The sequence below is a fragment of the Olea europaea genome, chromosome 18 (genome assembly GCF_002742605.1).
Source record: "Olea europaea var. sylvestris chromosome 18, O_europaea_v1, whole genome shotgun sequence".
NCBI classification, from domain to species: domain Eukaryota; kingdom Viridiplantae; phylum Streptophyta; class Magnoliopsida; order Lamiales; family Oleaceae; genus Olea; species Olea europaea.
The window spans coordinates 6,448,281-6,475,179 of record NC_036254.1 but is presented as its reverse complement, the minus strand read 5'-3'; the positions used below and the strand labels follow the sequence as shown (position 1 = coordinate 6,475,179).

Below are 26,899 nucleotides of genomic sequence, written 5' to 3'. Positions count from 1 at the left end.
ATCTTTTCCAAATAATGGCCCCACCATCAAGTGTAAACAACGATACTGATGTAGACATGTGATAGTTTTCATCACTTTGGCAATCTAAATCAGTTTAACCTGTTTAAACAAGATCTGACGAGGAGCTTATAATTCTTTGTTCTCCGAAGGTACCAAAAAAATATGTTTTATCATAATTCAATATTTTGATCTTAAGATTAAATAGATCTTGACTCACCACACCAACAGTATAACAAATGTCAAGTCTACTGTATAGCATAGCATATGTGAGACTACCTACTGCCAATGCATAAGGTATCATACTCATGTACTTAATCTCTTTAAGAGTCTTAGAGGACTGATCCTTAGAGAGTTGGATTCGTTGCTCGAGGGCAGAATCTTGCATAGAAAATCTCACATGTATCTTGTCAACAGATGAGACTTGGGACAAAGCTATCATCTTATTTTTTTGATATCTCAAGATCTGAACCTAGAAGAGAGTTAGCTTCTCTAAATCCTTCTTATGAAACTGTTAGGTTGATCACGCTTTCGTAGACAATGATACACCCACATTTTTTTAATGAGTAAAATATCGTCTACATAAGCATAAAAAAAATACAAGTTTGTCTTATATATTCTTATAGACACAGGGCTCATCAAAGTTCCGATTAAAATCATATGTTTTAATCACTTTGTCGAATCTCTATTCAATATCTCGATGTTTGCTTTGATCCATAAATAGATCACTACATTCACATCATCCATAATCTCCTTATATGAAGTTAATTAACTTGTGCCATAGAGGTCAGCATATTGGACTCTCCAATCAACAAGTACTCTAAAGATGAATTGATAATCATTCGACTTTGTCTAAGGGACATCTGATCTTAAATTGTGGTGTCAATTGAAATGTAATATTTTCATCAAGGTTGGCATTACCATTAGGTGATGCCATTGCTTCCTCATTATATTAAACGTCTATTGATCTATTGGATCAAATGACAATTTATCTCTCCCACCCAGACCACGTTGCCCAGATATATTTGATATCATGGGATGTCTATCCCAAGTTGTGTTCCAAGAATTTGATAAGGAAGAATTACCCCCCTCATTTCTTCCAATACGACCTTACTCTTGGACTAATGATCATTAATATACTTAAATTTATATTTGTGCTAACAAAGACCTTCCTATCTAGAGGGCTATAAAAATCATCACTTGGTATCTTTAAGATATCCACAAACAAGTACATCTCTGACCTAAACTTCAACTTTTTTTCTTCTTCTTTCAACACATGAGCTGGACTCTCAAATTTTGGGTGTGATACAAGCATAACACGAATCCACTTCAAAATTTCAAAAGAGTCTTGAGAACAGACTTAGCTAAGAATATATCCAATTGTTCTCAGTATATATATCCCAAAATGAGATAAGTAGGGTTGTGAAACTCTTCAATGACTTAACTATATCTAACAATCTTGTGTTTCTTCTTTCTGAAACACCATCCTATTGGGGTATAACAGGCATGTTCAATTAAGAAATAGTACCATTTTTTGTTAAGTTGTCACTGAATTCTCCCGAGAGGTATTCACTACCTCGACCAGATCGAAGTGTGCTAATACTTTTACTCAAATATTTCTTGACTTTGGTCTTATACTCTTTTGATTTCTCAAAGTATCTGACTTTCAGGCCATTAGGTAAATATATTTAAATCTAGAGTAATCAGCTATAAAGAAATACTCATAGTTCCACTTCTATTCATAGGTCTACACAAATGATAGCTTGGTCATGTTGTCTTCCAAATAAGAACTACAAACTGACAATGGTTCAACCTTAGTCGAGTTAAGAGGACAATCTCTAGTCAATTTTATTTTCTGTTAAGATTGATTAGTCTAAGACGCCATAGATATATATCATTAGTATCGTGCAACATTGTTACACCCCATTCATTTATAGCCGAAGTCAAGAAATGATTTAGTCAAAGCCAAAGTTAAATAAGGACTTAAAGTTGAATAAGTGATTTTCATGGGGCTTAAATTGAAATTACAAATATTTGAGGGTTAAGAATGATATAATAATGGAATCTAGGGATTTATTTTCTATTGTTGAAAATTTAAAGACTAAATGTTTGTGTTATATAAAGATTAGTGACTTGACTTGCAATTATTCAATATTTATCCTTTAAACCTTGTACATATAACATATCTATCCATTTTTTCTCATTATAAGAATATGGAATTATCTTTTAGGGTTTATGAAAATTTTGCTTAAATTCGAAGTTTAGCAAGAAGTGTTAATGGAATGTATTTGAGGTTTTAAATAATAATATAGTAAACAATTGAAAATTGGTGTTGAAGAAAGTAATATTTTGAAATAAGTTTATGAGATAAAGACATATTCTTTGATTTTCTTGTGACTTTGTGGTGTTAAAACACTATTGGAGGCTTGATTTATCAAATTTAAGAGCAATTTTAAGCTATGTTCGAGCAATTGTAGTACATAGGTGTTGTTTTGAAATTCTACCAGAAAAGTACTAATTCTGTCAATGGTTTCAGTGCTAGTTTTCAATATATAGAAACAGATGCCAAATTACAATACGCAGGAATTTCAGTGTTGTTTTTGTCAAAACTTTATTTTCTCAGATTTTACAAGTTCAATGAAGCTGAATGAGAAATATTGAAGTTTAGGTGTTGGATTAGGTAATGTATAAGGATAGCATAGTATATGTATAAGGTAGTGATTTTAAGAAATTATAGTGATTTAGTGGATTTGATGATGTTTGGTGATTTGTTAGTAATTAATTGAAGAGATGAAAAGTTAAAGAAATAGAGAGGCAAGAATAAATATAAAAGTCAGGGAAATTACGTGGTAGATTTGTATTAGTTTAATTGTTAGATTTTAATTTGAGTTATTATACTGTTATTTCAGATAGTGACGTGAAAGTTTGGAAATGCCTGTCAATTTAATTGGATTGCTATCCATACATATATCAGTGAGTGGAAAAATTTATGTATTTTGAAATAGTAATATGGCACTTATACTATTATATTACATGTGATTACGTGAATTATTTGTTTAATTACACGATTAATATGAAAAGGTTCTTTCACTATGATATATGTGGAATTTAAAGTTTGAATATGGATTATTTCTTAATTGGAATGTGAGACTATTGAGGTCGATCAGAAAAGTACCTATAATTATATATTTCTTCTAGTTTACTGAGAGGTTTTGGTTGTGTTCCATACTATACTGGGGGATCTTGGATCGTGGATGAAGGGGTCGTGACCGTGTACATGTAGTTCACTGAGAGGCCTTGACCATATTCTTGAATTGATTATCAAAGGTCTTTGAGACCTGCTTTTGTGTACGGAGGGGGATAAAGGCCCATGGCGAAAGTGCTTGGCCTGAGTGATGAATTTCAGATTTTAGTCAAAGGGTACATTTTTGATAGATCACATGTGATGTGATGAGATGATGATATGGATATGAGTTGATGACTATATCGTGAATATGAGATGATATTTACGGAGTTATGAGAATGTCTCATTTTTGCTATAATTGTGTGAGGCTATCATGTGAATTACTAAATGATATGAACTTGATGTCTATGTATGAGAAAATTGTTTAAATGAAAAAGTATACTTATTTTCGAACTCTTCTACTCACTAAGTTATAAACTCATTTTTTTTCCACCTTTTTCTTCCCTGGTAGCAATCGAGTTCGGGGAGCTTTGAAGAGCCTGTTGATTTAGGAGTCATCGCCACATGACCATTTTAGATTATTTGTGTTCATTGAGTTGAGCATTTTAAAAAAATTATTTCTGGGCCCATTGCATTATTCTTTTTTCACATGTATCTTATTTTGGATTATAATTAGCAGTGACTCATAGTCAGCTTTGGTGGTGGATCTGACATCTAATCCGCGTCTATCATCCGCGTATATCACATTTCAGGTCCACTCGGGTGATTCGAGACGGGTCATGTCAGACATTGTATGGTCTATAAGAGTAACCTTTTATTTCATATATAGAATAGTTTAAAATATAAAGACCATTAATAAAATGTTCAGAGCAATAGAACTTTATTTATTAAAATGCAAAGTGCATCATATGCCAATTTTATAGAATAAGCTTGTCTTATTAAATCGAAAATAGAAATCAAATTCCTGTTTCCATCACGGGATATAATAACTGTCTCTTAGAACCGAACTCTTATCACTACTGAAAAAACTACTATGCTCATACGAAAACTATTGATGTTGTGCCAACGATGATTTTAAACTAGCATCTAGTGAGTTTTTTGCATTCTTGAAGCAACTGCATTGACATGCAGATATTATTAATGGTTCCAAAATCTACAACTCAAGAATTTGTAGTATTAACCACTAAACAATACTCAGTTATGAAAAACTTCACCTGTACTTTGCTTTCTAGTTGGTGCATTTCGGTAGTCTTTATCCAGTGTTCTTTTCAACCACAATTGGAACACTTGCCTCAAGGCTTTCTATCTACTTTTGATCTTTTGTTACTCTCCTACTTATTGATTGCTTCATCCACTTATTTCCAAATCTATCTTTTTAGCTTGGAACCAAAAGAGCCACCAAATGATATATGAGCATTGTCATTATACCATTAAGACCACTTTCCATCTTCATCTTGTGTAAGTGATAACCCGTAGTAAATTATGAAAAATTATCATGTAAATAGTTCAATATCATGTTAAAAACTACTTATCCTTGATAGATAGTCGCATCCATACTCTCAACCATGTTTGAAGTATGCAATCATAGTCAAACTATAAAACTTCACAAGCACTCTGGATTTCATGTGGATGTTCTATGAGGTACAAATGCCTCCAAAGAGCCTTCCTACTTCGATGACCAAACATACCCTAAAGATTCTGTAGTATGTCATGGGTGGTAATCTTACTTTCAAGCCTTTGTTGTAACACTTTTGACATTGAAGCCAAAATGAAACAACTAGCCATCTTGTCTGCAGTATCCCACTCCACATATTCAACCTTTTGGACTAGTCACGCGGTCTTAATTCATTAGGACATTCGTTAAGCACAAATTTAAGTTTTTCCAAATTAAGCACAAACATTGAATTACATTTCCAATCCACATTATTTTTCCCGATTAGTTGGTTTTGTTTTATAATAATGGAAAAATTAGCCAATTGATATTTCACATAAAAAATAATCACACATTGCATATTAAAATTGAGTAACAAATAACAATTTAGCATATGATGCATGTATACACATGTAGATCCATCTAACTACAATAATGCAACGATTACTTGATTCTTCTAAACAAGTTGGGACCCTTCCACTAGACAAACCATATTTGACAACAAATGTCTATATAAGTCTAGTATAAATTTATTTGGTCACTAAGATCATAAACAAGAGCCTTTATAGAAGGTTTGTAGATGATCTCAATTTGATAATATAACCTTTTTCTAGATCTCTATATACTTGAAAATAATTTTGTCATTTATAAGATGATAAAAAATTATATTCTTATCTAGACGATCTTATTGTGAATAAATCCAATCAAGCAACTTGAACTACGCAGCCCTTCTATAGAAAGTCTGTTGTAATATCAGCACAAAGCAAGCACATTACTTTGCTTATGGATTGATCAAATGAGACCATGGATTTTTATCTAAGCAAACACTCGCTCTGACTAAATATTTTTAAGTGATGAATTTTAATAATATACACAATAATTAAATTAATATAAAATATAATTATTACATATTTTTCTTCCAGAAAAATTTAATCTAAATTAAATTAATCAAGAAAATTTTAAATAATTATAAACTTTACATATTAATCAAATTAATATACAATTTAATTATTACGATTTTTCAATTCAAAAAAATTTAATCTAAATTAAACTAATCAAGAAAAATTTAAATAATAATCAACTGTTCACATTAATCGAATTATTATACAATTTAATTACTAAGAATTTTTCTTTCAAAAAATTTAATCAAAATTAAATTTATCAAAAAAAAATTGGCGTTCAATGATATGCATCATATTCATAATATCACGAGCGATCTCACAAATAAATCTATATGTCATTATATCTAGAACAATAATATTTCAAACAATCATTTAAAGCATTCATAAAGCAGTAAATTAACAATTATTTGTGGCACAAAAACGACTCAAGAATTAAATTAAAACTAATTGGACGTAAGCCTAAAATTTAGTCTAATTCTAATCGAAGTGTCATTAAAATAAGATAATTCCAATCGACCCATCCATTCAAAATGAATTGCAGAACTATAGATGCTGCTTATAACCTTCTGCCGCAATTCGAAGTATGGGTCGTTATAGTTTCCTCCATCAACAAATAGTCCATTATATAATTCATTTTGTTGCAAACTTGTTTGTGATGATTTTAGTGGCGCACATTCCTATTATAATGATAATTCACTATGTTGCTTTTGTTGTCCACCGTTTGATCTACCGACAACTACCAATGGAGGATCACGTTGCAGTCAATTATGACATCCGATATTTTAAGTTTCCGATTCTTGATTTCTGTAGATTGGTCTTCTATTTTCCCATCAATGTACAATATTTCCAAATTACAAGAATTGAAACTTACAGAAATTTTACAACTTGATATTGAAATTACAATCTTGAATGGATAGAAAATTAAATCAAGACGATAGAGTTGTAATCCACCTATCTTGTTACAGACTCGAAATAACAAAGTACAATCAAGAAATGACCACAAATAATTGATTCACAATTTAAAATAATCCAATAATTCAATCATCACATAGTAAAATATTCCTAGACATCGCTCGATTAAAACATACAATCAAGATTCGAAAATAAACAAGCACGTGAATGATCTAAATTGCTCTGATACCAGTTGTTGGAATGCGAAAGCGAAATTATCCAGAAATTAAAATTTCTCTAATTCAATAAATAAGATCATCTAGATATTCACGTATATGTTATATCATGAATAAAGAATTCAAATTTTTACCTAAATTTAATAATCAATTCTTTAATTAATTCAGAATCAAGAACTTTTAATCTTTTGGATCACGAGCTTCCAGCCTTCAATTACAAGAACTTGATACTTCAAACATTGAAGTCTTCTATGGTATTCTCTAAAGTCAAGAATACACCGATGAGTGAATAACATGTTTTAATTAAGTCAAGAAACTAATTCTTAAATGGGACAATTGAATAATTACAATCCCATTCGATGTTTAGGTTCCATCTAATATCTATTTATAGAGATGGAATAGTTCCAATACTTGTATAATAATAATTCCACATTCAAATTAAAGATTTAATTAAAATGCAAGTATGAATTTTAATTAAAGTTCAAATCAAATTAGATTATATTTAATTATATGTGTAGACCTAGAACTTTAATTAAAATTATAATTAAGTTTACAACTTTTATAGTAATTATAATTAAGCACAAAACTCTATTGTATTAAACCCAAAACCATTATAATTATCGTAATTAAGTTCTAACACTTTATAGAGTTACCACAGGAATGTGATTGGACATATATTATCTAAGCTCCAATAATTAGATCATGTCTAGTCGACTAGAGACCACTTAATCTAATTATTAGTTTTTACTTTTTCCACTTAAGGCAAAAGACTGAACTCGAAATATTTAAGATCACATAAGCCAATGAATCTATAATATTTTCCCATGACCTGTTTATTTTATCCTCGTCCGAGATCCGATAATTAGATGCAAGCATAAATGATCGTTTTGCCCTTCTAATTATTCTACCTAATTTAAGTACAATTTTCTTCAACGGTCTTATGAATTAGTAACTGATGTTGAAATATAGCCATCACCAAATACCGAGCTTAAATTTTAACCTTCAACAGAAAATACTTAAGTAGTCACTTTATCCATTTATCAAAGCGAAAGTTCCCGACTAGAAATTATGTTCTCCACTTCACTTATTCTCAAGTTCTCAATTTATCGAGATATTTGACCAATCAAATTGATCTCACCTATCGATAAATCAAATAACCATTAAAATCATGAAAAGATATACATAATCCTGTCGATGGATTTAGATGAAATATATGGCGATCAAGTTGAATTTAATTCTTCTCATTATCATGCTATAGAATTAAACTTGATATGTGGTTGGTTCAATAAACTCTAAGTTACTAGTGTCACGTTTAATTATTATGTGATAACGACAAATTACAAACCTAAATAGTAAATCAGTTAACGATGCAATCTTCCAGTACAAGGTGCTAATCCTTATACATTGATTATAAACAAATTATTTATGATCAAAATATGAGTTATGTCACACTGTACTTCTCAACACAAGTATCCAACTTGTATTATTACAAGTGATCATAGGCATTTTTTTTTTGCATGCTCAATAATGAATAATGTAAAAAAAAAAAGAGAGAGAGAGAGAGAAAATAACAAAGTTCTTATTATAAATTATTATTTTATTATGCAAAATATATTATATTGGCACACAATCCAAAAGTTTGTTCAGATGCTACATGACATTTGACAGTTAAAATCTAAAGTCAATTTCTCATAAATCTTCAAGATCGGATGTTCGTAACAATCCATTTAATTCCAACTAGGTAACCTCAAAAAATCAACCTAGATTTATGAGAATAAAATCCTACTCCCCTTAAAGAAAATATTTTCCTTGATTTTGAGAAAATTATGATCACGTGACCAAAAGTAGGAAAATATTTTTCATGAAAAAAAAGACAATCAAACAGCATTAAAGTAGGAATCTGGGTGGAAAAAACACATTTTTTATGAAAAAACATTGGCAATCAAACACACTCTAAGTGATTTGGGGTGAATATATATAATATCCCGATTTATTTAGTAAGTGTAAGTCAAAGTCTAAAAGTTGTCAAATTTATCAAGCAAAAAATAAAAATAAAAATAAATAAATAACAAAATAAATAAATAAAAATGAAATAAAGAATTAAAAAAAAAAAAAAAAAAGAAAAAAGAGGGTCAAAGGCGGTGGGGGCGGTGGAAATAACAATAAAACATTTTCCTTTCCTCTCATTTTCATCATACAGAACTAAAATAAAAGCAAAAAGGGGGAGAGAGAACGAGAATAGAGAGAGAAGGAGAGAAGGAAAAGTAAAGAAGGAAAAAGAAAAAGAAAGAAAAGAAAAAAGAAAAAAAAAGGGGGAAGAAGAAAAAATTTTTTTTTTGCCAACATGTTAGGAATTAAGTAGTCTACATTATTAGGCTTGAATCCCTCAATTTTAAAAGGAAAGTAAAAAGTTACTTATTGTCAAGTTATGTTTGATTTTATAGTTGTTAGATTATTAGATTAAATTCAATTTCATTGAAGGGGTTACATATAATAAACTATGAAATTGAATAAAATGAAAGAAAAACTAGTTTTAATTATTAAAGAGACTGTAGAAATTGCCCAAACGTGAAATGATTAAGTTGGGCATTGCCTATTTAATTATTGAAATTTATTAAAATAATTAATTGATTATTTAAAAATTATATCGTATTTCAGGCGACGATACTGACATCAGAACAGCTTACCAACCGGGTTGATTCTGCAAATATAGTACTGTGAGTGAAAAAATATAAATATTTATAAATTAAGTATATTGTGAAAGTATGTGTAATTATGTGCTCGAATTATATGATTATTATGGAATTCTCTTTTATTATGATATATGTGGAATATCAAAGATTATTTATGACATATTTGTGACTTGCTATGTAAGACATGTGATATTAAGATTTGTTTGGTATGTAAGACATGCAATATTGAGATCGGCCAGAAAAGTACCCATGATCATATACTTCTTCTAGTTCACAGAGGGGCTTTGGCCGTGTTCTATCCTACACGGAGGGTCTTGACCAGACATTGGTCTTGATCATGTATATATAGTTCACAGAGGTGCCTTGGCCGTGTTCTAGAATTGATTATGAGAGACTTTCGTTCACGGAGGGGGCCAAAGGCCCGTGACGAAAGTTTTTAGCCCGAGAGGCGGATTACATATTTCAGTCAGAGGGTACATTTTTTGTGAATTTTTCAGTATGTTTGATGTGATGAGATTATCAGTTAATATTTATATCATGATTTTGAGATGATATTTTATGACTTTATGTGAATATTTCACTTTTGGTCATAATTACATGATGTTATCTTGTGAATTATCAAATGATATGAACTCGATTATCGATAGAAATGAAAATTTGAAAAAGTGTAATTATTTTCGAATTGCTCCACTCACTGAATTATCAACTCATATATTTTCGCACGATTTTTCGTACATGTAGCAATTGATTCTTTTTAGCTGGAAGAACCTAATGATTTCGGAATGAGAGCCACATGACATGTTGAGTGTTATAATTCATATTGATGAAGCACGAAATAAATATTTTGGGCCCATCGCATTATATTTTACATATGTATTTGATTTTGTTACATTTTTTGAAATAACTCATTGTCAGCATTGGTGGTGGATCTGACATCTAGTCAGCATCTATCATCGGCGCACATCACGTTTCGAGTCCACTAGGGTGATTCGGGACGGGTCATGTCAATATATTTGTTTTTTTGTTTAAAAATAAAAATTATTATACATTGATTTTTGAAATTGAAAGAGGAGGTGGTGGATTTGAGGTAGAGCTGAAGGTGTATTTAAGGTAAAGGAGAAGGTGGTAGTGGTGGTAGATTTGAGGTGGCAGCGATGTTTTTGGTGGTGCCAATGGTGATGAAGTGGGGAGGGATAACAGAGCTGGGGTCATGAAAAAAATTTGTAACTAGTTAATTGAGTTTTGTGGCCAATAAATAATTTGTAGCATATTAAAATGAGTGATTTGCAACTATATATATATATGTAAATATGATCCACAAATTATATTTTTATGATTCTATATGATTTGTAATTAGTGTGTGACTATAGTCAGTGTTTATTGTGATCGTGACCTATTTAATTAAATATTGGTTACAAAATTTTATTAGATGTTACAAAATATAACCACCTTATTTTTGAAAGATTTCATTAAGTTCCTTAAATTTTTGAAGATGCATCATGAAAGTATGGTAGTTATGCATTTTTTTTCCTTCAAAGAATATCCTATATGTTTCCTACGTATGTACACGGATGATTACTTTGTTGATCTGCCAAATCAATTTTATAGTACGTTACATAAAAATAAAAATAAAAATAAAAAAATGAAAATGTCACAAAAACCATTAATGTTGCATGTACCAAATATCCAAATATTCGAAATTTGATTTTTCTTATTTATTGCTATTGCATTTTATTCAATATTGAGCATTTGAATAAAAATACCAATTTTCACTTGCGATAAATAAGTTGGGTGTTCGTGTTGAGAATAACAATGTGACACAGCTTATATTTGGAACATAAATAAAATTGTTTACAATCAATATATAAGGATTGAAACATTATATTGAAAGATTGTAGTGTTGATTATTTCAATATTCGAATTTGCAATTTTTTATTATTGAAAAAATAGCTTCATGATAACTCTAGTACACTTGGAGCGTATTGAATTTATCATGTGTCAAATTTAATCTTATAACATGATCATAGGAAGAATTAAATTCAACTTGATCGTTAGATATTTCATCTAAATTCCTGGATAAATTTGTATAAAGTTTTTTCCGGAGTTCAATGGTTCTTAGATTTACTAATGAGTGAGATCAATTTGATTGAGCAAATATTTTGGTGAATTGGAAACATGAGAATGAGCAAGGTAGAGAGCACGAATTTGCATCGAGAATCGTTGCCTTGAAAAATGGAATTAATGACTACTTAAGTATATTCTATTGAACAATTATAAATTTGAGCTCAATGTTTAGCTATAACTAAACTCAACATATGTAATTTGTTCTCAGGATCATTGAAGAAAATGTTACTTGAGTTACTTAGAAAAATGGAAAGGGAAAAAGGCCATTTTTGCATGTACCTGATTATTGGATTTTAAATAGGGATGAATTATATTTACAATAGCTTAGAGAAAAATATTACAAATATATTTTAGTTCTTGTGATGCTATATATTTTGAGAGTACAATCTTTTGCTTTTAGTGAAAAAAACAAACACTAAAAATTGAATTTGGTGATCTAAGTTCAATTAGACGTGATTTGAATATTGAAACTTGGAAGATATATGTCCAAATAAATTACTTTTCTGTTTTCATGATATTTCCTTGGTCTGTCTAGTATAGAAATAGATTCTTGATTTAATTGAAAAGATGTCTATACCTCGATATAGTCTTTAATTTTGAGAATACTATAAAACGTCGAAGGTTGGGAATGCCATGATTTTGAATCAAAACTTGAAATTTCTTGAATTAAAGGCGAAAGTCCGTGAATTCGAATTCAATCAAGAAACTGATTATCGGATTTCAAATATACTTTAAATTTCTCTCTTTTATCTATTATAATATAAACGTGATTATTATTAGCATTTGAATTCACAAAAATTTCAAACCTGCTTGCACTCCCAGGTTGAAGCTAATTCCATAACCTATCCCAAAGCTAAGCCAATTAAAGATTTTTCTCTTTGTTCCTTTCTGAAGGGTAGTTTCCGATTGACCACTGCAAGAGCGTGGCAAAAATTCACCACATAAATTTGGATTTCCTTCAAAGCTTGAATTGGGAAATGTCTCAAACTGGCCTCCAACGGGTATAGGACCGTCAAGATTGTTGTAGGCAACATTGAAATGAGACAGAAAATGAAGATTCTTGAATGATGCAGGAATTTGACTAGAAAGATGGTTGCTAGAGATGTCCAGTTCTTCCAAGTTAGTGAGATTAGATATTGTGTCAGGAATGCTGCCAGAGAAATTTTTGTTGCTGAGATCCAGGGCAGTTATAAACTTCAATTAGCCAATCTCAGTTGGGATGGTACCACTGATACTGTTACTCTGGATAGATATTGCTGGTGGTAGGTTAGAGAGGTTATTATATTCCAGGTTGTAGGCATTATTAGGCTCAAAAAATATAGGAAATTCTAAAAAACTTTGGTCTACTTGATCTGCACTCCGTTTTGTGGTTAGTCTTCTCAGTCCTATGAGTTCCACTGGGAATTGTCCTGAGAGAAGATTGCGGTGCAACTGCAATTGGAAAAGGTTTGGAAGATGGCCAAACCAATACGGAATGGGGCCTGTGATGTTGTTACGCGATAGGTCTAGAACCTCCAGCTTGCTTAATTTAGATATCCACATTGGAATTTGACCAGTGAGTCTACAGCCATGTAAAGCCAGGACTTGGAGATTTTGGAACCCATCAGATCCTATCAAACTATCATCGTCGGGCAATGACTCGTCGTAAAAATTTGGTGTGAGGAATAATCTTCTGAGGTTCTTGCACCCTGATAGGATTTTTATTGCACTTGTGATATTGTTTAGGCTATTATTAGAAAGGGATAAGAAAGACAGAGATGGTAAACCCATAATGCCAGGCAAAATCTCACCATTTAGGTTATTAAAGGCCAGGTGAATTGCAGTCAGTTTGTTGCATGAATAAAGGCTTGCTGGCAAGCTACCACTGACAATGTGAAAATTTCCAAACCACTTCAAGAACAAGAAAATGAGGAAGAAATGATTTCAATGGAATATATGAATAACAATGTATTTGGATTACTTGAACAAGCCTCAAGTTTAATCCCCACGAAAGAAAATAACTTTGAATTTATACCCAAGATGAACAACCTTCAATTTTGTAAAATTCTCTCCAAGTTCTCTCTTTTCCTCTCTTATTTTCGGGTGCAAGGGTTGTGTTGTGAAAGAGGGAAAAATTGGCAATATATATACCTATCGGGGCGCCTAGGCGCCACTCTAGGCACTAGGTTTCTGCCGGGAAGGAGGAAACTGGGCGCCTAGGCGCCATCTCCTTCAACACCTTCTCGCTCTTCTCTTCAACTCCTCTCTTCTCACAATTCTCCACCTCGTACATCATTTGATAGACCTCATATTTTGGACAAACCCAAGAAGAAGAAGCAAGCACCAAAAGAACTCGACTGCACCATTCAAACCATGGTTGCCTACGTACCCAAAACTCGGGATCAAGCCTCCGTAGTTCACCTCCACCTTCATATACACTCCACCTCATTTCAACCTTGCCCCAAAGGGCCATGCCCACATGGGCATATCAACACGGACTAATGTGAAGCAAGTCCAAACAATGTTAAAACTTGCTACCCATTACCACTTTGGTTAACATGTCAGCTGGGTTCTCATTTGTGTGTACCTTTGAGAGTGAAATATCACCTTCCTCTATAACATCACGCACAAAATGATACCTGACGTCAATATGCTTGGTTCGAGCATGATGAACCTGATTCTTAGCTAAGTGAATCGTACTCTGGCTATCACACCACAAGTCCACACAATCCTGCTCAATCCTCAAATCATCTAGAAGACCCCATAACCACAATGCTTCCTTCACTCCCTCTGCCATGGCCATATACTCGGCCTCTGTAGTAGAAAGAGCAACTGTAGCCTGTAACATCGATCACCAACTAATTGGGGCACCATGTATGCAAAACACATATCTAGTAGTAGATCGTCGTCTATCTAGATCACCTACATAATCCGAGTCCACAAACCCACTTATATGACATGCATCTCCACCAAAACATAAACCCATATCTGCGGTACCTTTTAAGTACCTCAGGATCCACTTCACAGCTTCCCAGTGTGCCTTCCCTGGATTCGCCATGAATCTACTGACCAGACTCACCGCCTGTGAAATATCTGGGTGTGTACACACCATAGCATACATCAAGCTGCCAACTGCACTAGCATAGGGCACACAATCCATGCGTCCATTTTCTTTCGCTGTAGTAGGAGACTGTTTACCAGAGAGCCTGAAATGTGGAGCCAATGGAGTCACCACCGACTTTGCACCTTGCAACCTGAACCTAGCAATAACCCGCTCAATGTAGCCTTTCTGACTCAAGAACATTCGCCAGTTCGTCCTCTCTCTTCTGATCTTCATACCCAGTATTTTCCTAGCAGCCCCCATATCCTTCATCTCAAACTCTTTACCAAGTTGAGATTTCAACTTATCTATCTCCACCTTGCTTTTCGAAGCGATAAGCATGTCATCCACATACAGAAGAAGATAGATATAGTTACCTCCCCGAAGTTTTCGAATATAAACACAACAATCATACTCACTTCTGGAGAAACCATGCTTTAGCATGAAGGAGTCAAATCGCTTGTACCACTGCCGAGGAGATTGCTTCAATCCATATAGTGATTTTCTCAAGCGACATACCTGACGTTCCTTATCCTCAACCTTGTAGCCCTCAGGTTGATGCATGTAGATCTCCTCATCCAAATCCCCGTGCAAGAAAGCGGTTTTGACATCGAGTTGTTCTAGCTCAAGATCATGATGAGCAACAATACTCAATAGCACCCGAATGGAAGTGTGCTTGACCACCGGAGAAAAGATCTCATTGTAGTCAACTCCCTCTCTTTGTGCAAACCCCTTAGCCACTAACCTTGCTTTGAATCTTGTACCACCGAGCTTGGTAGGGTCCTCCTTCTTTTTGTACAACCACTTGCAACCAATAGCTTTCTTACCAATGGGCAATGGGACAACCTCCCATGTTTGGTTCTTGTGAAGTGATTCCATCTCTTCTTCCATTGCCGCCAAACAACTCTTGCTATTGTTGTTTAAAATAGCTTCCTTGAAAGTGGTAAGCTCATCATCCTCCACCGAGAGTGCATACTCAACCAAATTTGTCTGCCCAAAGTGCCTCAAAGACTCGTCTGACCCCAACTTTAGAACTTGCTTGTAAGTTCGGCGTGGCCTAGACGAAGCCAAGTTATCTGCAAGCTGCTGTTGTTGCTGTGTCTGTACATTCTCTAACTGGACCGCCTCTTGTTCAAGCCCATCATCACTCTCATCTTGAGTGTCTATATGATGCTCCTCTTCAACATGCCTAGAATCAGGTTGATCTCTAGGTTCTATGTCAACAACTTGAGACATTGTAGTCTCAACATCATCACCACCGGGCACTGTAGCTTTCAACGAAGCTACCATGGAGTTCTCATCAAAAGTAACATCTCTGCTGATTATGAACTTAGAATCCTCTACACACCAAAGGCGATAGCCTTTAACACCTACCGCATACCCCAAGAATATAGCCTTCTTGGCCCTCGCATCAAGCTTTCCCTCGTTGACATGATAGTAGGCTGTGCATCCGAATGTTCTGAGTTTCTCATAATCTGCATGTTCTCCTGTTAATACCCTATAAGGTACATCTCCATCTAACCTTGAATGTGGAGACCGGTTCACTATATAGCAAGCATTTGCAACCGACTATGCCCAAACTAGTATAGGATCGCATACATATCAATTTCTCTCGAAATGTGCGATTCAGTCTTTCCGCGACCCCATTCTGTTGCGGTGTATTTCTAACTGTCCAGTGTCTCACAATGCCTTCCTTACTACAGAACTCCTTGAAAGCACCATCTGTATACTCAGTACCGTTATCAGATCGCAGTGTCTTCAATTTCTTTCCTGTTCTGTTTTCAACCATTGCTTTCCACTTCTTGAAAGTGTCGAATACCTCATTCTTATACTTCAAAAAATAAATCCAAGTATATCTAGAATAATCATCAACAGATGTAACAAAATACCTAGAACCGCCTTTGGAAGTGACAGAAGTCGGACCCCATACATCCGTGTGCACATAGTCAAGAATGCCTCTGTTTCTATGTTTGCTTGGCTGGAACTGAACTCAGTGTGCTTTACCGTACACGCAATGCTCGCAAAAATCCATGCAAGGCTTCTTCAAGTTCTTTAGCAAACCTTTCTTGACTAGCAAATCTAGCCCCTTTTCAGACATATGCCCAAGCCTCCTATGCCATAGCCGAGTGCACTCACATGGGTCTCCACCACTTCCACTTGTTCCAACTGCTACATCTTCAGTAACTGTAGTACCCTGAAGAGCATAGAGATTGCCTTCACGAATACCCTTCATCACAATCAAAGAACCACGAACAACCTTCTTTACTCCATTCCATGTTACAATCTTGTAACCACCGGAGTCTAAGGCACCAACAGAGATAAGGTTCTTTCGCAAATCAGGAACATGTCTAACATCCATCAATGTTCTAACCACTCCATCATGCATCTTGATTCTAATTGAACCGAGCCCCACCGTTTTACAAGAATGGTTATTACCCATCAACACGGTTCCACCATCAGTGCTTCTATAGGTAGTAAACCACTTCCTATTTGGACACATATGGTAAGAGTATCCAGAGTCAAGAATCCACTTACCGGAGGTTTCTTCATCACAAGAGATGGTGTAGCACTCATCGCTTTCCCCTCCTTCCGAAGCATAGCTTACCTCTTACTTGACTTGCACCTTCCCGTTGTTGTTGTTCTTATTGTTCTTCTTCCAACCCTTTTTGTTAGGACAATTCGCCTTGAAAAGCCCAAGCTTGCCACATTTGAAACAAGACCTTTCCGCAAGAGGTCTAGAACTCGATCTAGATTTTTCTCCCTTGCCCTTTGGTTGCACATTACTTCTACCCCTTACAAATAATCCTTGAGCTTGCTCCTTGTTACCAATGGTAGACATGCCACTAGTTGCAATCTTTTGAAGATCATCCGCTAGAAGTGACGTTCTAGTGTCCTCCATCACAAGTTTATCACCCACAAGCATCAATGTTTGTACTAGGTTCTCGTAAGACTTTGGCAATGAAAGAAGTAGTAGAAGTGCTTGATCCTTATCATCAACATCCACATCAATGTCCTTCAAGTCCGATATGATCCTATCAAACTTGTTGACGTACTCCCGGATTGGTGTACCTTCATCCATCTTGCAAGTATACAATTTGGACTTCAAGTAGATCAGATTAGTTAGAGTCTTCGTCATGAAGTTCACCTCCAACTTTGTCCACACCTCCGCCGCCGTTACCTCACTATCAACCAAGAAAGCAATATCTCTTTCTAGGCAAAGAATGATAGACGCTCGTGCCTCAAGATCTAGCTCTTCCCAATCCTCGTCCAACATATCAACGTGCTTCTTCTCCTTTCCCGCCAATGCCTTATGCAACTTTTGAGAAATCAACAAATTTTTCAATTGCATTCTCCAATATGAAAAATCATTCTTCCCATTGAATTTCTCTATCTCATACTTCCTAATCTTCACCATTCCTCTAGTAGACATGATTTATCCACTTGTTTACCGAAAATAAATCACCAAAGTTCACTTGGGAATTTTCACAAACACCTTGTACACAACAAAGTTCAAGCAACTCACCACAAAATCGAAGCTTAACCACCTTGATTTTGGAAGAAGCTCTGATATCAAATTGTTGGGAAAACACCTCCCAAAGATAGCCCAAAGATCAAACAAAGTTGACAATGTGAAAATTTTCAAACCACTTCAAGAACAAGAAAATGAGGAAGAAATGATTTCAATGGAATATATGAATAACAATATATTTGGATTACTTGAACAAGCCTCAAGTTAATCCCCAAGAAAGAAAATAACTTTGAATTTATACCCAAGATGAACAACCTTTAATCTTGTAAAATTCTCTCCAAGTTTTCTCTCTTTTCCTCTCTTATTTTCGGGTGCAAGGGTTGTGTTGTGAAAGAGGGAAAAATTGGCAATATATATTTGTGTTACTCATATGAACCTTGTAAATACTGTTGTATAAAACTGCAACGACAACCCATCAAACTTATTTTCAATAAATATGCGTGTGTTTGTTGTGTATTTATGTATGTATACATGCATACTTTATTTTCTTTGGCAGCAAAATTTATCTTTGTACAAGTTCGCATACTCATTGCATAAACCTCCTTTTTTTTTAAGGAAAAAAAATTGCCTGAACGACAAACTGATTGTAGAAGTGATTTGGCACCCATGTTTATATGTACAATGCTTTATGTTGCGTGTTTTCCTTATCCTGCTGCCTGATGGTTGCACTCTACATCTTTGAGCCAATCAACAACTTCTTGTATAGTCGGCCTCTTGACAGGGTTCTGGTTGACACACATGCAAGCTCCCATTTTCCATGTAGGAATATATTAGCAATCTATAGCCTTCATGAACACAATAATTCTGTAGCGTAACCAGATTCTCATGTTGGACAGTGGACAAAGCTTCAACCTCGGCTTTGAATTCTTTTTTCCATTAGAGTGGAACATAGGTTTCACGGATCAAATAGGGTGATGTCGAAGTGGAGTGACAGCATTGGCCTTGTATAGGTTTAATTCAATGTCTGGTTGCTAGAAATGCTGAATGGGTTGGGGGTGCGGGGGCAACGCCCCTGCGGTACAGTACAAGGTATTTTCTTTACAGGCCTTAAAGTCTTGTATGGGCCTTGGTTAGGGTTAGTATAAATAATAATGTTGTAACCCTATTTTTCATACTAAATAAAAATTATCTCCGCTTCGCTCTCGTGGATGTAGGCACACTGTTACGTGTGTTGATTTCTCTCTTTTATCTCTTTATTATTGCGCATAAAATTCAACACATTCTCCATGTAGGGATATATTAGCAATCTATAGCCTTCATGAACACAGTAATCCTGCAGCATAACCAAATTCTCATGTTGGGCAGTGGACAAAGCTTCTTCCTCGGCTTTGAATTCCCTTTTCATCATACCCATATCTCTCGAGAGTTTCTTAATTGCCAGCTTGGTACCATCTGCTAAAGTTGCTTTATATACTGAACCAAAGCTGCCACACCCAATTATGTTTGACTGGTTGAAATTGCCTATGGCTTTCAAAATTTCAGCAGTTGTTAGTGTTGCGTTTTGATACCCAAAAAATTTGGCGATGATTTAAAATAGTTGTCGGATAATTTATCAACACCATGGACTTGACTCGACTCGACTCGAAAACAACCTATATTTTTGGATGGCCCAAGTTTAGGTTGGATGGTTTTTTGATTGTGTGGTCCATTTATTTGTAATTAAGTGGCAGCCCATTTGTAGAGAAGACAGTTGTCCAATCCATATGAGTGACCTAATGTCTTGCTATTTATGTTTTGTTCCTAGCCATGTCTTTGTGTGTGTGTAGTATGCTAGAGAGAAAACAAGAAAAGAGAAGAGAGAGGCAGCCGACTTTCTTTGGAGTTAGAGAGCTTGGAGTGTTTTTGGTGTCTTCCTTCACCTTTCTTCTTCCATTGTGGATTGCATATTCCACCACCATAGTCTCCTTTGTAGAGTGAAACTGGTGGCAACCAAGTGTGGAAGTTTTGGGTCGAGCTGAGGTAAACTATTGTTCGTTTGGTTGTTTTCTGAGCCTAGAATCAAGATTTCTCGAGGGATTCCGCGACAGTTAGGTCCATTGGTTTATTTGTATTGTTAGGAAACTATATGACAAGGCTGGTATCATTTGCAACTTCATTAAATACTCCAAAAAAAGTTGAAGGATACCATATCCATATCAGTCGTCTTGGGTCCACAAGAATTAATTCAATGATTTTTCTCTTCATTCCTTTCCTTTGCACTAACTGATGGGTAGTTTCTGATTGACTACTGCAAGAGCGTTGCAAAATTTTACCACACAAAAAGTGGATTTCCTTCAAAGCTTGATTTAGAAAATGTGTCAAACTGACCTCCTACAGGTATAGGACCTTCGAGATTGTTGTCTGCAACATTAAAAAGGGACAGAAAGTGAAGATTTTTTAGCGACGCAGGAATTTGACCAGATAGATTGTTGCTAGAGAGGTACAGTTTCTCCAAGTTAGTGAGATTAGCTATTGTGTCCAGAATGCTGCCAGAGAAATTGTTATTGCTGAGATCCAGGGCAACGATAAACTTCAATTGGCCAATCTCGATTGGGATGGTACCATTGATACCATTACTCCTGAGGTATATAGCTGGTGGCAAGTTGGAGAGCTGGTTGGATTGCAGATTGGAGGCATTATGGGGCTGAACAAAGACGGTCAATTCTAAATAACTTTGGTCTACTTGATCCAAAGTCTGTTGTGTTGCTAGTCTTCTCAGTTTTATAAGTTCCATGGTGAAGTTTCCTGATAAAAGGTTTTGGGACAAATCCAAGTAGAAAAGGTTTGGAAGGTCCCCAAACCATCCTGGGAAGGAGCGTGTGATGTTGTTAAGCGATAAATCTAGAACCTCTAGCTTATCTAGTCTAGACAGCCAAATTGGAATTAGACCTGCGAATCCACAGCCACCTAAACCCAGGACTTGAAGATTTTGGAACTCGCCAGCTCTTATCAAGTCTTCGTCTCCAGGCAGTGGTTCATTGTAAAAGTTTTTTGACTGGATTAAAGTGCTGAGGTTCTTGCACCCTGTTAGGATGCGCATCGCATTGGTGATATTGTTTAGGCTATTATTAGGAAGGGATAAGAAGGATAGAAATTGTAATGCCATTATTTCAGGCAAAACCTTTCCATTAAAACTATTGGTAGCCATGCGAATTGCAATCAAATTCTTGCATAAAAAAGGCTTGATGGTAGTTACCTCCAATGAAATTATTCCTGATGTCAATTGATCTAAGCTGAATGAATTTGGAGAAATCAAAAGCAGAAAGTTCACCTTCAAGGAGGTTGACCTAAGTTGCGTACAATTTTTAAGAGATTGAGCCAGAGGTCCATTTAGTTTATTTATGTGAAGTGAAAAGTATATTTTATATACTTATTCGTGACTCTAAAATAGCGATATTTAATAGTCTTTTGGCGAAATATATTCCTAAATTGTTGTTTTTATGTTTAATAGGTGGATTTCTACGAATAAAAAGGAATGAAAGGAAAGAAGCAAAAATGGGCAAAAATGGCAAAATCCCAAGTACGTGGATTAAATTGGCCATTGGATACAATTTTTGGGAATGAAAGTCTAACTATAAAAAGTGGACTGATTTGCATCGCTTCGAAAATTTAGTACTGGGAGAAAAATAATTGATTAAATGGCCTTCAATGGACTGGCCTTGGAATTCAAATTTAATATTATTTTGGACCCCTAATTGGGCTACAACAAGGGTTTAATTGTTGAGGTATATATATACAAACACATGTAGAAAAAAGAGGGGGAGCAGCCTGGGGGAATATATAGATATACATTGTCGGCTGCTAAGAGAAAAAAAAAGGGAGGAGAATTCTGCCTACTGCTGAAAAAAAGATACATACACTTAAGGCTGGGAATTGAGCTTTGGATGGCCAATTTAATATATTGATACGCACAGAAACCAAAGCCGGGTGAAGGAGGCAGCTGCCTTGGAATTCAATTCATAATATACGCACAAGAAACGGCAGTCTGGGAGAAAAAAAAGGGCAGCCAATACTCTATATTATTTACGCACACTTTGGGGCTACCAGTTGTTGAACAATATTATATATTTCTCAGGCAATTTGAGGCTGAAACAGAGAAGAATATACATACGCACAGGAACGGCAGCCTGGGAATTGGTTGCTGAATTTTATTATACAAAGTACAAGAGGGCAGCGGCTGTCGGAGGAACAGACGGGCAGAAATTGGAATAGTCGAACATTGAGGCAGAATATATATATATATATATATATATATATGCAGACAGAGACAAGAATTGCTGGAAGAAGACGACACACGCAGAAAACATTGAAGAGGAAAGAGACGGCAGAATCATTGACACAAAAATTAATCACGTTCCATCAAATTTTTTGGTGATGTCGTTCCACTTTTATTTATTTAATTCTCGCATCATGTTTGGCTAATTCCTTTTCACATATTGGATGATGACAAAATTGTTTAATTTTTAGTTTTAATTCGAGACCTATGTTTTTATGTTAATCATTGCGTTGTGATTCCAATAATACGTATAATTAGATTGTTTTAATGTTTGCGCATCATTAGGATAATAAGTTGCTTTTTCGTAGTGTTGGAAAACTCACGATAGGTAGAACACTATTATTGGGACACATGGGCAATAAATATTAGGAATAGTATTTGTGGCGTGTGCGATCTTATATGATAATCCTAATTGTCAATGCATGTTTGCCATATGAATTCGGACTTGGAATAGGATCGTCTCGTGGTAATCACAGGTTTATTATATCTTGGAAAAGAATAATAAATAAAGAAATAAAAACGGAATTATCGATCGTTGCAATTGCATAAATTGAGATAATTATTATTGGTTGAAAATTAGAACTAGAAATTGATCAATGGCGTCGGAAATCCAATACGTTTACACATTTGAATTTTTAAACCAAATTTAATTATTTTCACAAGTTTTAGTTATAAAAATTATTTAGCTATTCCCTCGATCGTCTTTTAGTTACAAATACGAATTAAATATATCAAATATACTAAAATTGATCCTTATTCCCTGTGGGACGATAACTCTCTCATCACGATTATTACTTGTACAACGAACCCGTACGCTTGCGGGATTTTGACGAACATGAAGAACAACTGTTCCAAGTTGGAGAGCCTCCCAATATCTTGAGGAATCATTCCTGTCAATTCATTACCATAGAGAGAGGTTTCTGAGGTTATTGGTAGGCAAGTAAGTTCTTGCACTGATGAAACCATATAAATATCATTGGGAATGGCATCCGAAAGGTTGTTGAAACCTGCTCGTAGTCTCAATAAATTGTGACACTGGCCAAAATCGTGTGAAATTGGGCCTACAATGTCATTATTGGAGAAATCAAGATGCACCATTAAAGGCGAAAATCTACAGACAGATGAAGGGATTGAACCAGAGAAGCTGTTATTGCTGACATCCAATCTTTGCAAATTGAATAAAAGTAGAAGACAAGTTAACCGTTGTAGCTGAGCCTGAGACCCAAAAATAAATGATGATGATAATAATAATAATAATAATAATAATAGTAATAATAATAATAATAATAATAATAATAATAATAATAATAATAATAATAATAATAATAAGAATAATATTTCACCTTTTTTTTTTTTTAAAGATCAGTTATTGTTGTAATTTTACCTTGGCCATTTAAGTAGATTAAACAATTATCTAAGATTGTGGTGCAACAAACAATTTTTGTAGTAGTAATATATTACCCTTAAGTTTATTATTTTGTAAATGAAATTATTAAAAAATTTAGTGCCTAAAAACAGGAAATTCGGTACTGGCGGAATGGAATCGAAAAAGGAGAGTAAGATTAGAAAGTGTATTCGGCAGAGTGGTACTGAAAAGGGAGGAAGCTGGAAGGTGGAGGGCGGAAACACGATTGTTTCACACAAAACCCTACCAATTGCATGGAGGAATTTATAGGGGAAGGGAAGAAAGCATGCAGGAAGAGCATGAGGGGCAACATTTGGGCCAGTTTTGTAAAGTGATTAAGTGATTTGGGGGTGGATATATATGATTTTACATTAAAAAAAAATTTAAATTATTGAACTTTACTTTTGAAATTGAAAGAAGTGGTTGTGGATTTGAGGTGCAATTGGTAGTGGTGGTGTGTTGGAGTTGGAGGTGGGGGCTGTGGATTTAAAGTATCGGTGATAGTGGTGGGATGTGGATTTTAGGTGGCAGTGATTATTTTGGTGGTGCGGATAATTATGATAGTTATGTATTTTTCCTTCAAAGAATATCCTACGTGGACTCCTACGTATATATGTACATGTACAATTAACCTGTTGACCTACCCAATCAATTTTCTACTACACTATATAAAAAATGAAAATAATAAATATTTTTGTGAATGTTTAGTGTTGCATTTACCAAATATTCAGATTTTGATTTTGATTTATTTATTGCTATTGCATTTTATTAATTATTGAGCGTGTGAATAAAAAAGTACCAATTATCATAATGTGCAATAACTTATATTTTGCATATAAATAAAATTATTTATAATCAATATATAAGAATTGACACTTTATACTTGATGGTTGTAGTATTTATTATTTCAATATTCGGGTTTGCGTTTATCGTTATTGTAAAAACAGTTTAATGATAACACTAGTACACTAGGAGTGTATTGAATTTATCACGTGTTGAGCTTAATCCTAAAACGAGACCGTACAAAGAATTAAATTTAAATTGATCGTGGGGTGTTCAACGAAAATCTTGGACAAAGTTGTAAATAACTATTCATGAGTTCAATAGTTCTTTGCTCTATCAATCAGTGAGATCGATTTGATTGATCAATATGTTGGTGAGTTGGGAATTTAAAACGAGTGAAGTAGAGAACTCAAATTCACGTCGAGTACCGTCGCCTGGAAAAAGGAATTAATGACTATTTAAGTTTTTATTTTTTATTGAACAATTATATTTAGCGATGGCTATATTTCAACATCTATAATTTGTTCTCAAAACCATTGAAGAAAATGTTGCTTAATTCACTAAGAAAAATTGAAAAGGCAAAAAAGTCGTTTATGCCTGTAACTAATTATTGAATCTCGAATAGGATAAATTATATATATGGTATGTCAGAAGAAAATATTGCACATATATTTCTGTTTCTATAATGTTATATATTTCAAGAGTACAATTCTTTGCTTTTAGTGAAAAATAAAAAATAAAAAATGAAAGAGCGAATACTAATAATTGAATTTTGTAATCTAAGATCGATTAAATATGATTTAATTATTGGAACTTGGAAGATATACGTACGAATAGTTCTTGTGGTAGCTTTTTAAAATTTTGAACTCAATTGTAAAGACTTTGAAAGTGATTAAAATTTTTGGACAATTAAATGATATATGACCGAATTAGACTTGACATAGATTAAACTACTTTGCCTACGTACAATACCCTAGGGACTGTATATAGTGAAGAGAGAGAGAGACCAAATTAATTTTTTGTTGTCTGTTGTCTCAATATTTTCTTGGTCCGCCTAGTATAGAAATAGGTTTTTGATTTAATTGAAAAGATGGCTACACCTCGATATGGTATTTAATTTTGAGAATACTATAAAAGATTCGAAGGTTGGGAATGTCATGATTTTGAATTAAAACTTGAAATTTCTTGAATTAAAAAGTCGAAAGTTCTTGAATTCGAATTTAATCAAGAAACTGATTATCGGATTTTAAGCATACTTTAAATCTCTCTCTTTTTATTATAATATAAACGTGATTATTGTTAGCATTTGAATTCACAAAAATTTGAAACCTGCTAGCACTGCCAGGTTGAAGCTAATTCCATAACCTATCCCAAAGCTAAGCCAATTAAAGATTTTTCTCTTTGTTCCTCTCTGAAGGGTAGTTTCCGATTGACCGCTGCAAGAGTGTGGCAAAAATTCACCACATAAACCTGGATTTCCTTCAAAGCTTGAATTGGGAAATGTCTCAAACTGGCCTCCAACGGGTATAGGACCGTCAAGATTGTTGTAGGCAACATTGAAATTAGACAGAAAATGAAGATTCTTGAATGATGCAGGAATTTGACCAGAAAGATGGTTGCTAGAGATGTCCAGTCCTTCCAAGTTAGTGAGATTAGATATTGTGTCAGGAATGCTGCCAGAGAAATTGTTGTTGCTGAGATCCAGGACAAAGATAAACTTCAACTGGCCAATCTCAGTTGGGATGGTACCACTGATATTGTTACTCCCGAGGTCTATTGCTGGTCGCAGATAAGAGAGCTTCTTAATGTATCGCTGATCGGAGGCGTTATTAAGCTTAAAAAAGATAGGAAGCTCTAAATAACTTTGGTCTACTTGATCTGTACTCCGTTCTGTGGTTAGTCTTCTCAGTCCTGCGAGTTCCACCGGGAATTGTCCTGAGAGAAGATTGTGGGACAAATGTAATTGGAAAAGGTTTGGAAGATTGCCAAACCAAGCCGGAATGAAGCCTGTGATGTTGTTAAACGATAGGTATAGAACCTCCAGCTTGCTTAATTTAGATAACCACATTGGAATTTGACCAGTGAGTCTACAGCCACCTAAAGCCAGGACTTGGAGATTTTGGAACCCATCAGATCGTATCAAACTATCATCGTCAGGCAATGACTCATC

The 26,899-nt window shown here is 34.4% G+C and overlaps 1 pseudogene; it reads right to left on the bottom strand.

The window, feature by feature from the left end:
- Positions 1–20,347: 20,347 nt before the first annotated feature.
- The window catches only part of LOC111366664, an 8,481-nt pseudogene continuing 1,929 nt past the window's right edge, over positions 20,348–26,899 (bottom strand).